Raw genomic sequence first — 13255 nt, forward strand, 5'->3', positions numbered from 1 at the left:
TTTACCAAATAGCTTTTACCAATAGAAGGAACCCTTGTACTAGGTAAACTTTTATTTAAATCTCAGGACAAAACACAACCATAATTTATCCGGAATCAGATTATAATAAACTATAGCTAATGTTAGCGTGTAACAATAAAGGTGAACTATCGAACTGCAATTATATTTTGCTCCTGGGGAGCTGAAAAACCACACTAAAAAAAACCTCCAGTCAGCAGTAAGGTGGCCGAATTAGCTACCTGGCTAGTTTGCGAGCAGAGTGCTTAACAGAAGAAAAATAAAGTGGAAAATCCCCCCCCCCCCCCCAAGGGCAACAAAGATTTTCACCTTAGGAGAAAAAACATCGTACCTTACGTATGGGTTTTAAAAACTCGAAGTAATATCAAATACACACTTGAAAGCAAAATATAAACCTGTAACAAACTTTTCCATGCATTACCAGACTTCCCATAACTCTTTCCACAACAAACAGGAAGTGTGTGTCAGACACAAGCAAATCAGCAAGCTAACTGGGTTGGGATGTAGTTTATTCATTTTATTTTCTTGAGCTAAAGGAAAAACTGATAAGGGAAGTGGTGTTATTAGCCAGAGACAAGTCTTCTGAAGGTTCTGAGTTCAAACTAGCGTTTCTTTGTTTGTCAGCTTTACTTTAATAAATCGTGGATTTGTGACAAGTCCAAATTCTACATACCACTAGGGGGCAGGCATAAAGTGATATTGTCCCATAACCATACTACCCTATTGTTTTAACAGCTAGAGACAATATCAATTCCCATAACATAACAGAAGTCCTTGTATGGTGCTTGTAGACATAAGTGTTAAAGGTATTCCCAAAGATACACTTACTGTCCTTAAAGCTATCTGATCTGAATCAGGCAGAATTTTTTTCTTTTTATCATTAATATATCTTTGTATTTATTGACCTTTTTGCCAAATGAGTCATAATTGCTGTCTGCTGATGCCATTTGATGCTGCTAACTGTCTGTTTCATTCAAAGCATAAATATCAAATATCATTGCTGTTATGGTCATGATGCAGGAAGTCAGTCAAGTTGTTTTTAAGAATTAAGTGGCAGAAGGTGAAGTTTGAGTCAGTCATGTTATGCCTCAGAAAGTATAAAATATGCTACTCTACAAAATGTCTTGCTACTCTGTAAAGTGTCTTTGTGATAGTTCTCTGTAAAAAGAGCTATACAAATAAAACTGAATTGAAAAAATTTACTTGAATTAAATGTGAATAACAGGTGTTTTGGGCTCTTGGTTTCAGACGTAACCAGTGATGCACATCTTCCGAATCCTGATGGTGCATTTTTTGTGTTTATTATGACAATAGTTTTAATGTAATCAGCAAGGATTCTTAACACAAAAGTAGGATCACGGGGTAAGGGTTGCTTGCTTGGACACACTTTTACCTTTTTTTAAATAAATGCCAGATTTAGAAAACACAACACAAGGTTACAGACTACTTGCAGAATAATAAGCCTCTAGCACAATCAAATATGACGCACATCCGCTTTAGGAACTTCACATCTGTCTACATCTAGTCAGTTCGCTACCTCAGAGATTCATATGCTCGCTTAGTTTGCCTACTTGTACTCCAGTGACATTTTACTAGTCAGCTAGTCTAGTTAGCTAGCCTGTCTAGCTGCTCTCATTGGAACTTTTTATAATTTTGATACACTCTTTGATGCCTGGATGAGCTGCCAAAAATGCATGTGACTGATGTCCATTGTTGTGGTAAAGCGAGCAGTAAAGCTCTTTCAATGCTGGAGAAGCGCTTTAAGTTTTTTTTTTTTTTACATTTATCACATACCATGTACAAGTACATTAATCACACAGAGAAGATGTGCTTCTTACCAGATTTAGCTAACAGGTCATTTCCATCTGCAGTGCCTGGACTGGTTAGGGATAAGTGGTATAGAACAACCCACTTGAGCAGCATTGTGTCATGAAGACTGGGTCTGAGTGGTTCAGGGCAACCTAAGTATGGAAATCAAAAAGATAAACAGATTATAGGGGAGTGTCAGTTTCATAAATTATTTCAGGCACATTAACACAGAACCATCGGGTAAAAACTTTAGAGACTGTCCAGAGACAAGGTTAACATCACAATGAATGTGTGTGCCTCGCCACAGTCAAGACTATTGAACTTGATCAAAATACTGATTGTGCTGACATCTGAGTATTGGGAACTGTGTACATACTCACCCTCGTAATTGAAGATTTAGCTCAAAACCTGAAGCCCTTCTCCAGCATTGAAGGAGCTTTACTGGTCGCTTTCAAGACGATGGAAATCAGTCACCCTCATTTTTGGCAGCTCATCCAGGCATCGGTATGAAAAAAAGAGCAGCTGTTACCGTCCAACTAGACTAGCTAAACAGCAAGGTAGCTAAAACGCCCCGGAGAGCTAACATAGGCACAACAATTGTAAACAAAAAAAAAACCGGATTGAACACAAAATACAAACGAACCCTAAATACTGTAAACACTATTTAGCGGTATATGAAAGCTAAGTCTGTACAAAATGTCACAGACGTACAAGGAAGCAAACAAAGCGAGCATGAATTTATGAGGTAGTGTACTGACCAAAAGTAGACGTGAAGTTTCTAAAGCGGATGTGCGTCATAATTGATTGTACAAGAGGAGGTTAAATGCTATACATTTTGATGAAGATTGGTGCATGTGATATTTACAATGAAAAGAAATATAGTTATATAGCTACTTTACAACAAAAATGAATTTTCATCTATCAATTAATGATACCATATCGATATGGCATGTATGTGGTTTAATTCATTGGTGATTGCTCATCGTTTGTAATACATATTGATGCATATGATCATACATTCGAGCAGTGATCATATGTGTAATCTAAAAAGTGAATATGATGAACTTCATAAAATAATATTAGATTGGAATGTTTATTTTCAATGAAGTTTGATGTCTGTATTGCAGTTTTTGACAAAACAATGTAATGCTGTTATGCGCAATGTAGCTGCATTTGCTGTAGATGAATCTCTCTTCAGATAATACTGAATATTAAAACATAAAGTAAGCCAAAAGTAACATACAATGTGTTGAAAGAGAATAAAAAGGTAATGCTTACAGTTTGAAAAACCTTTGATGTTTGAAACTTTTTTTATTTTATTTTTAGCAAATGTAGTCACCACATTCGCCTATGAAAGCCTTATAATAGATGTTATTGCTTGTACTGTAGTAATACTCAGTCATACAAACTAGATATGGCAGCAGTGTCAGGTTAGTGACTCTGAAAACAAAAAAAAATGCGTTCCGCAATGTTTAAATGGAAAAAAGGCTTTCTCTGTGTTTAAGATTGACTTTCTTATCCAGTGAGTTAATCAATTGTCAAGCTGACCAACAGGACATACTCTTTAAGATTCAGACATCTGTGAAAGATCAAAGAAGCAGTGGCCTTGACTGCAGCCCAGGAGGTCTCTGGTGACTCGTATGATAACCTTCGCTCTAATGCTTAGATTAGAACTTTTTCAGTTATGAGCTTGTCAAGGGAATTTAAAAAGATTGATTTGACCAACTCAGTGGAAAACAACCCAATCTCATGAATCAAGATATGAATTACCTCTTAAAATATGATCACACTCTATACTGAGTGGTGCCAGGAGGGAAAATGGGGTGCTGTCCACAAGAGGGAAGCATCGGCCCTACTCACAGGTACGGCCACAGCTGTGAGACATCGTTATCACTACAGCTAGCTGCAGCCCATTACCTAATTATTGGGCCTAATTAAAAGGGCCTGGTTGGGTCAGGCCCAGGAGGAGAGTTTTTGGACAGTGTTTGGGGAAGCTAGGGTATTTGTGGTTGGGTTGGGTTGGGTTGGGTTGGGTTGGTGCCAGTTTGTTAGATTTTTGTTGTTCCTTTGCCTTTGAGGCATTTGGTTTTTTATGTTTACTTTCGGATTTCTGTTGCTTTGGTGGTTTAAAGCAGTGTTTCTCAACCCTGGTCCTGGGGACCCTCTGCCCTGCATGTTTTAGATGTCTCCCTGCTCCAACACACATTACATTACATTACAGGCATTTGGCAGACGCTCTTATCCAGAGCGATGTACAACAAAGTGTATAACCATAACCAGGAACAAGTATGACGAAACCCCTAGAGAGAAGTACCGGTCCAAGTGCAGGGAACAACCGCATATTTCAATTTGGACCCTGAAGGTTAAACTGATTAACACTAACAACGAGAACGGCAACAACGCAGTCTATGGAAAAAAATACAAGTAGTAGTTAAGACAGTTAATGCACCTAAGTCACCTACGAAACAGCTGCCTAGTTACAACCCTAAGCTTACAGTCATTTACAGGGGGGTAGGGAGGGATGGGGAGAGGTGCAGCCTGAAGAGGTGAGTCTTCAGTCGTCGTTTGAAATGGGTCAGTGTCTCAGCTGTTCTGACCTCCACAGGGAGGTCATTCCACCATCGTGGGGCCAGAACAGACAGGAGACGTCTTCTGGAAGTGCAGGTGCGAAGAGGGGGAGGTGCTAGGCGTCCTGAGGTAGCAGAATGGAGGGATCTGGCTGGCATGTAGGGTTTGAATATCTGGTAGAGGTATGCTGGGGCTGATCCCTGATTCAAATGAATGGGTCGATAAAAGGCTTCTGCAGAGCTTGATGACGACCCATTCATTTGAATCAGGTGTGTTGGAGCAGGGAGACATCTAAAACATGCAGGGCAGTGGGTCCCCAGGACCTGGATTGAGAAACACTGGTTTAAACCAATAAAAGATGGTAAACCAAACCTTTAGGTTATTTTATCCTGTCTGTTCACCACATGAGCAGTGGCCACCCCCAGCTCTGCCTCACCACTGTAAACATCCCTCAATTTTAATTATAAACATCCATTCTATAGTCTATTCCTTCATCCATTATAAAAAAATATTTTTGCACAATTTCTTTATACTTCAATAAATACTTCAATATTTTGATTGTAAGGATCCACCCGTGCTGGGGAAATGAAATGCCACCTCTCTGGCACATTAATCACTGCTGTCAAAAGTGATCTGATCGTCAGGGTCCCAAGACTTTGTTACACTATTGCATTTGGGTCTTATCAATGTATACTTGTGTGAGCTGCACTGCTGAATTCCTAAACGTGCATTATTAAGCACATCCAGTTGTGATGACAGCATGGTTGTGTTTGGCTGGACTTGACACTGCACAGCCAATGATGGCAGCCAGGTTGCTCTGTAGTTCCTTTATAAAGACGGAACTGAATGTTTGTGCTGCCCAGCCAGCTAGTGCCTGGAGTGAACATGAGTTCAGGGGAACTAAGTGCAAACTGCAATAGTGTTTAGAGAGTCAGTCTGGCTTCCTAATTCATGAGGGCCATTTTTGTTTCATCACTTGGCCCCTCCAGTTTATTTTCCCATCAACTCAATACTTACGATGGTTTTTCAACTTTTTTTGAAGGTTTGAATTTTGCCTTATTTTAACATTATTTTATCTTATTCTTACTGTGTGTGTTGTATTTCACTCCTAACTGTGTATTATAATGACTACCAGACTGTCAGACTTTTCCACTCCACATGAATACTACTATTGTATTGCTGAGTAAGCTGTTTTTCACTGGACAGCTGTTTACAAGTTCTGACACTAATTAAGCCCACAAATGGTGTTCAGGGTATAGTGACATATCAGGAGCCGCATATTTGTTTTGCTACTGACTCTTTGGGGGCCATTTTCACCACTTGGCAATGACTTTGGTACACTCATAAATATATTTATAATGGTGCTGATTTTCCTGGTATACAGTAACTATGCTCTCATTAAACTGCAATGTTAATGACCACTCTCGGATAAATTTACTTTGGATATTCCTAAGGGGGGATGGATTTTTATCCTGTCAAGGATTTGTCATTTTATTCAGTAATTGAAGGGGCAGCTTAGGTCATGTTGACACTTGGAAATGGGCTTTGAATTTGCGGGGCAGAATACCCCACTTTCCACAAGCATTCCTGCCTTTGGTTGAAGGAATTAATTGGCCTTTGCCAATCAGAACACCATGACCCCTATTCACTGTGTTCTTTTTCCACTGGGTTTTCTTGCATTTTTCCCAGACCTTTCAGTTTGCTGACTCTATGTCCAGACCCCCACTTGCACTGCTCTGATACCAGCTGGCATATTTATAACATCATCAAGCTCTCATTGATTGCCCTTGCTTTCTGCCTGACAAAGGGAAGTACTGGCAGCTCTGGGGGCTTCTACTTTCAAACGTAACATTGCCTCTGAATGTAAAGAGCCCTTTTCTTTCAATTCCCATTGACCTGTTTGCATGGGGGTTGCAATTATGTGGACAGCTTTACATATTTCACTTCCATTTTGTGCAGTATCTCATGCAAGCATGCTGATTTGTAATGTAAGGAATGGGAGATGACCACTGTCCTCAGCTTGAATTTCTTGATTGCTTAATGCTTATTTTTTCATAGGCAATTGAGTCATCATTGTCTTCAGAATCCTTTTACTTTGTTAATAATTGTGTGTGTGTGTGTGTGTGGTTGGGGGCATGAATTTCTCAATTTTTTGACAGGATTTGTTTTAAAGCTTTTTCAATTCTTTTCCTGTGATTTCAACTTTTCTTTTAATGAAGCTAAACTAGTGGTTCTAAAAGCCAAATAAATTGAAAAATATATCTGGAAGACTAAACTATAAATTATTTCTGTACAGACAACACATCACTATGCGAGTTTTTCAATTCTGTTTGACAAATTACACAGGCTACCAGTTTTTTTTTTTTTTTGTTCTTTTCAAACGGATATACGCCTCTTCATCAGAGTTGGAAAGTCAAAGGCTCAGCCAGCTGATTTCACTAATTCATGATAGGTCCTGGCCTAACAATTATGCTTATTAGCAAATCCAAGTGATTGGAGCAAAATACTGGGGAGGGCTTTTAATTTGACCTGGAGTTTCCACTTCTGCTCTTCGTTGACTTGCACTTGTGCTACTGTAGTGCTATATAGCCTGTAGTGGGGAAAACCCTTAGTTTACCCATATGATTTCAGGTTCAAAATGCTTATTTTGAAATATGATTACCAAACTGGGTGATCAGTCAGCATATTTTGATTTCCCAAATGGACAATATGGTTGCTGTGTTTCATATTTGTCATAACAATAATGTCATGTTTATAAGTGTCAGCCATTTACATCAAAGCCTTGTCTTTGCATTCTGGCAGGATTGTTTGGCAAAATCATACCTTGTGCTCCGTGTCACCTGCTGTGATGCTTCTGCTAGCTGAGAAGATGGCAATGTCAGGTAATGCTTCAAGCTGAACATCTCAGTGCTATTTTTCTTCTGCTTTATGAAAACAAAAAGTTTATTTGTTTTTGATTCATTTATTTTATTGCATTTACAGCTAGCTAGCAACTGTTTGAGACTGGCATGTACATTTCATATTTGCTTGCTACAACATCAAGTGATGAAAAAACAGAATTAATTGAATAATCAAATAATTAATTAATTTAAGTGAATGAAGAGCAGGGGAGTAGGATTACATTGTGCGGAAGGTGTAAACATTTCTTTCAGATTAGAAGATCAATGTTTTTTGGAATTTTGCTCATTATAGGAGAAAATACAGACAATTATTGATCAATCAAACCGGTACAATATGGGTTACGTTAAATGTCACCTTTAGCCAGATGGTCTGTCATTGCTACATGAAACTTTTCAAGATGGGTTGGAAATTAAAGGTATCATTTTGATATCGCTGAAATTTTAGTCTGTCTACAAGGCTAATAGCCAAGTTATTTAGCCACCTGGTGCTTAGTTAAATTATGTGTTCTTGATGTAACATAACCACCTTGATGATGGAGACCCTTAGCCTTCCACAAAAACAACAGATGCAGTAATGAAGTCTTACTATCCAGAGCATCGTTATTCACTTTGGGAGGTAAATTTTTTAACCGTTATCAGCTTTTCTTTAATTTAGCAGCATCGGTAAACAGTCTATGAAAGGAATTTGGCTAGTGAATGAGGAAGGTTATGTCTGCACCTGTTCTGAGTTCCACATTGTGACTTTAAAGATGGTCACAGTGTGCCAGGTTTCTGAGCTGTGTGTAATTCTCAGCGGTAAGCATATGGGTCGGAGCAGAGGAGTGGGCCAATATGTCTGGCTAGATGACAGTGACTCCTACTGGGTATGGTTCTGTCAATATCTGGCTCGGACAAACGACCGTTCTCCCCTTGCTGGTCCAAGAATCACATTGCCTATTATCAACAGCAACATAAAGTCACAATTAAACTGTAATCATCATAAGGCAGCTTGACACCAAGCCAGTGTATCCAGACATGAATTTTAACAGGGAAAAACATTTAAGATCCATTTAATACAATCTGTGAAGCAAGCCATTTAATAAAACTGTTCTTGCTTTCAAAGCATTATTTTATCAACTCTACAGTTACAGATGCTAAGCACATACATCCATTTCCCAGTGTCAGCTTAGTTTTTTCATTGGGCATTCATTTAAATAACATCCAGCCTTTTAATTGTGTTGAATTCAGACAGACTTGTGTCTCACTTTCTTCTCCTTCTGGAGGACTACCATCTGCATCTCTGTCACCATAGCAACCCCTCCAAAAAGGAAAACTAATTCTGTGAGGCCATTTTTTTGTTATTGTTGTGGGTGAACTTGATCCAAATATACTGCCAGGCACACCGTGATAAGGATGGAAAGGAACAGGGATATGATTGAGTGTTATACAAGCACCAGGTCAAGGAGTTTCTTCAAGCTGAACATACTCCATTTCTGTTGGTGTTTATGATGCAGAGAAACTGGCAGTATGACAACAATCACAAAGATGGAGCATGATACGTCTCAGCTTGGGCAAGGTGTGGAAGTGGTCTTCCAGTTTAACGTCCATGAGTAGTATTTGTATTTGGCTGCAATTTAGGATGGCTGTGAGCCATCAAATATCCTACTGGGATGATGTTTTCTTCTCTTAAATGGAGAATACTGGTCTCTCTCTAAGTTTTTTTTTTTTTTTTTTTTTTTTTTTGGAATGACATCACCTGTTCGTCACCACCTAAGGTGACATAGTGTTCAGGCCATGCCTGTATGAATTTTGGCACCAAATTTTAGGAGAGAAAAATTGTCACTTATTTTAGCCCCAATTTACATTTCTCAAGCACAAATAACTTGCATAGATATAAAATAATAGAGGGGTATATACTGACTGTCTGGTTATTAACTATTAGACCTATATTAAGAAGCTAACAAATTTGTCAGGGTCTGAACTTGTGTACAATCAGAAGCTTAGAAGGTGTGATACAAAATGTTCATTAACTGTCTAAAAAGTACTTCATTCACTGTTGCTTTTCTCTGCCTCTTGTACCCAGGATGCACACCACACTAGTAAACATCAATTTCATTTTCCCACATGAAAAAAATAATGCAATACAATAGTTTACAATGCTGTGACAAGTGACAAAAGATGAAATCTTTCTGATTGTAAGTTAAATTCAAACTCAGTGTAGCCCAGCAACCCCATAGCATGGAGCAAGGGGTTACCCATGTGCTGGACAATCTGACTCATATTACCACACACTGGCAATTACAAAGAGTCATGCAACCCCCTCCTCTCAACATAAAGCCTTTTGGGATTTCTGCATTTTCTTCTGTTCTTTCCATGTAGACAGGGGCAACAGGAACCTTGAGCTCTGACAAACTTGGAAACAACTTGGGCCTCCTCTGTTACATATGTGTGGCCCTGAAATTGCAACATGAAGTGCCACTAGTCAGGTTCAAGCTGACGTGGTACCCATGAAAACAAGGGGGATGGACGTCCAGAAGGTTTGCCAGCTGAAATTCACCAGAAATTCAGCTTTTGCCTTTTTGACACTATACTCTTATAAGGGTTGATCCATTACAGAATCTATGTCAGTCCTCTGAGCTGAGTTTATCATAATTTATTTTCTCTAGAAGAACATTTTATATTGTTGCCTATTTAGGTAAATGTCATCTGGGAGAACCTAGTATTCATATTCATAGCAGTGACTGTTAAATTAATGAATGGTGCAGCATGTGGCTTGCACACAGTTTTGATGGAAGTTGTCACCTGTGGTGCTAGCAAAGTTATGTCAGCTCAATGATTTAAAAACACAAATTCCCAGTATGTGGCTTTCAACTGAGAATTAGGCACAAGGGGTTAAAAACAAACCAGACACCTAACTAGATACAAACCTGCACTCAGGAACTGTTCTTTTCCACTCCTCTGCAGTGTTTGAATAGGGCACCATTGCAGAACCCAGATAGAACACTGTGTGTGGGCAGGGGGTCTGTGGATCTTATGTTTGTTTTGCTTCAGGAATGTGTTACCGTACACAGCTAGATGTCTAAGGGAGAAGAAATGACTCTTGAGTTAAGGTGGTTTTCCATTCAAATGCTGGGCTTCCCATCCCAGGTTCTTCTCTCCCATTGGTGGTAACAGCAGGGCCAATGGCATGCGAGTGTCCTGCTAGTATGAGGTTGGCACACCAATAATGATGTAAGTTTAAAATGAATTCACAGTGACACAGGCCAGCTTAGTGTGTGGACAAGAAAGCATATGCAACTTCACTTCACACAGGGGATACACGTGGTCCCAACAAATTCTGTACAGGAGAAACTGGTGTTGCTTTTCCTATGAATGAGGAAAGTGTTTTGCATGTCACGCATTGACTCCGTTTGTTTCAATAAGCCGTTCTGTGTGGTAGTTGTGAGCAACCTGAGGTAAAAATTCACACCTTGGCAGCTGTGAATTTTATATGCGAAGGCAAACCAAATCTCCCCAACGCAGGGAGATCAGACGTGGCACTGGCAGCAGGCAGTGGGAGCAGAGCCGCATTTTTCAGCTAATGAAGCGCAGTCCCCCTGCCTGCAAGCGGCCGTGACACAGACGTCTGGAGCCGAGCTTCGCTGTATGTGGCAACAGCTGATTAGATTACTGAGCCCAGGATGCTGGGAGCATTACAGCCACCCAGCCTCTCACCTCGTCTGCTCTCTTTTCCCCTCACCTTGCCTCGTTGCCCTCCTCCCTGCCACCGCCACCCCCACCCCCACCCCTGCCACCATCCTCGAGCAGAGCAACAACGCCTCCCTCAGGCTCCAGGGAGCATGTGCTATCTTTTACTTCACCCCCTCAAGCAGGCCTGGCAGAGGAATAAATAGCATCCAAGGGAAAAACTAAAATCTTTTAAAAGTCTCATTCGCCTTTGGTGTTTTTCCCACAGTAGTCCACACAGGCTTCTTGGTAAAGCAGCCTGAACGTGGCTGGTTGTGTGCTAACAGAGTGTGACCTTGGCATGCCCCAGAGAATATGCTGAAGGAACAGTGCCCGTGTTAGGCAAGGTCCCCCCTCTCCTGCCTTCACAGCAGTGTTTTGGATGGGCTCACCAGGTTTGGGGCAGGGCTTGATGTGCAGGTGGCACTGGCAATCAGCTAACCGAAGTCAGCAACATTACCTCAGCCCCAGAGATCTCCTCAGTTGGAACAGTCCATGATGAGGAGGGACACAAAGAGTTAAAGGTTTTTCCCACTGGCCTTTCTTTTAGCTTATTGTTGGAGCATACTCCTGTGCAGTGATACAGTCATTTCCTCCAGTCATCGAAAGTAACAGTACCCCCACCGCCTGACAGGGTTGTACAATATGAATTATATTAATCTGAGTGGTGTGATTGCATGCTGGAAATTGTAGTTCTATACAGAATGAGTCAAATGCCATTAAGGCATAACACATGATTTAACAAAAAGCCAAGGAGACATAGATACAAAATGCAAGCACATTTTGAAAACCTTATTTCCTTACCTTATTTTATAAGATGATGACATGCTAGAATCCAAACAGCAAAAGTAAAAGCTAAATAATTTTTTAAAAATGTTCTGACAGAGCCGTGTTTTGTGGGGAGTTATATTTCTTGGGAAGTTTGTGGAGGAAACATTTAATTTAGACCCATCTCCACACTTCGTTTCAGTGCTGTGCCAGCACTGGAGAAAGGTCTGGCTCAACCCATTATCATTCCAGTATAGGGGAAAAAATCTCTCTGGCTGGTTTGTATTTCTTTAGACCAATCACAATTGTCTTGGGCGGCGCTAAGCCCAGGATGCAGCGACGGTGCCCTTGCAAAAATGGTAACACGCAGAAAGCGGAAGGGGAGGAGAATTCCGACTGAAATTGTCGGCCAATGGCAGGCTTATAACCCACAGTCTATATCCTGTGAGACAGACTAGGGCTGAGGTAATATTGCTGACATCAGTTAGCTGATCACCGATGCCACCTGTACATCAAGCCATGCGCCAGAAGCTATTTTCAGTGGACTGTGTATAGCAACACTCTGGTCCAATTTTGGAACTTTCTTTTACATTTACATGAGTCCATGCCTTCCAAAGCATCATTGCAACAAATACTTACTTGTTTTAATGGTGCTATTTATATTTAGTCCTCATATCATGTCATAATCTATACCGAATATCTTTAAAAATGTGTTTCAACTGAATGTTTTGCCTGTATGCTGTAAGGTTGTTTTGCTAACAGAGAGCTAACCAACAGCACAGGCCAGGGGTGCACAAACATTTTCCGCGATGACCCAAACATATCAATCCATGCTTTTTGTGACCCAAAGTGATGTCATTTGCATTATTAACAATTAATTGTAAACTGTTGACAATAGCAATGTTTTTAATGCCTAAAAGCTAAATGAAAGGACAAAGGTACTGAAATTAGTAGACAATTAATCACAGAAAGCATAGTCAAATTAACAGAATTTAAGGCTTTATCAATGAACCATAGTAGGCCAATGGATATCCCTCAAAGCTGCCAGACAGAAAACCGTAGGATGAAGCAGTTCTTCTCATGAATGTACAGTCATCGCCAGTGAGTCTCTTTTTAATGTGATGGATCAGCCACTTATCCATTTCACAGTGGGAAATTTCAAACAAATTTCAAATTCTAATATTTACAAATATTGCTAGTATTTCAATACAGCCAATATTTCAATAATCTTACGGATTTCTTTGTAATAAGCACAAAAATACTGGATCGCGATGATTAGATAAAGCCTTTAACTATCGTACGAGCAATAAACCAAGTTAATTAGGTAGAATCGGCGCAGTAGAATCTTGGGTGCATTAGTAAGCGTATTAACTTGTTTTATTTTTTTCTATTTAGCATGTCCTAGTACAAACAGAGAATAACATTAATGAATGCTAACACCTTTTTTCATATAGGCCTAATTGCATTGCAATGTTGCTGTGAGCTAC

General features: G+C 39.9%; 2 long non-coding RNA genes across 7 annotated transcripts in view; one reads left to right on the forward strand and one right to left on the reverse strand.

Annotated features, from left to right (window-relative positions):
* The window catches only part of LOC135251792 (uncharacterized), a 37583-nt gene extending 32353 nt beyond the window's left edge, over nucleotides 1–5230 (reverse strand). The window contains exons 1-2 of the long non-coding RNA XR_010329206.1: nucleotides 2208–5230; nucleotides 1857–1979 (exon numbers count right to left, since the gene is read on the reverse strand). This is a non-coding gene — a long non-coding RNA (uncharacterized LOC135251792). The remainder of the gene's footprint in view (nucleotides 1–1856; nucleotides 1980–2207) is intronic.
* LOC135251782 (uncharacterized) overlaps nucleotides 1–11358 on the forward strand; it is a 43583-nt gene extending 32225 nt beyond the window's left edge. Inside the window, exons 1-3 of one of the 6 annotated variants that reach the window (XR_010329205.1) lie at nucleotides 5304–5437; nucleotides 7198–7277; nucleotides 8558–11358. This is a non-coding gene — a long non-coding RNA (uncharacterized LOC135251782). The other 5 variants (XR_010329204.1, XR_010329203.1, XR_010329201.1 and 2 more) reach the window with 5 other exon arrangements.
* The last annotated feature ends 1897 nt before the right edge of the window (nucleotides 11359–13255 follow it).

The sequence above is a fragment of the Anguilla rostrata genome, chromosome 1 (assembly GCF_018555375.3).
Source record: "Anguilla rostrata isolate EN2019 chromosome 1, ASM1855537v3, whole genome shotgun sequence".
NCBI lineage: Eukaryota > Metazoa > Chordata > Actinopteri > Anguilliformes > Anguillidae > Anguilla > Anguilla rostrata.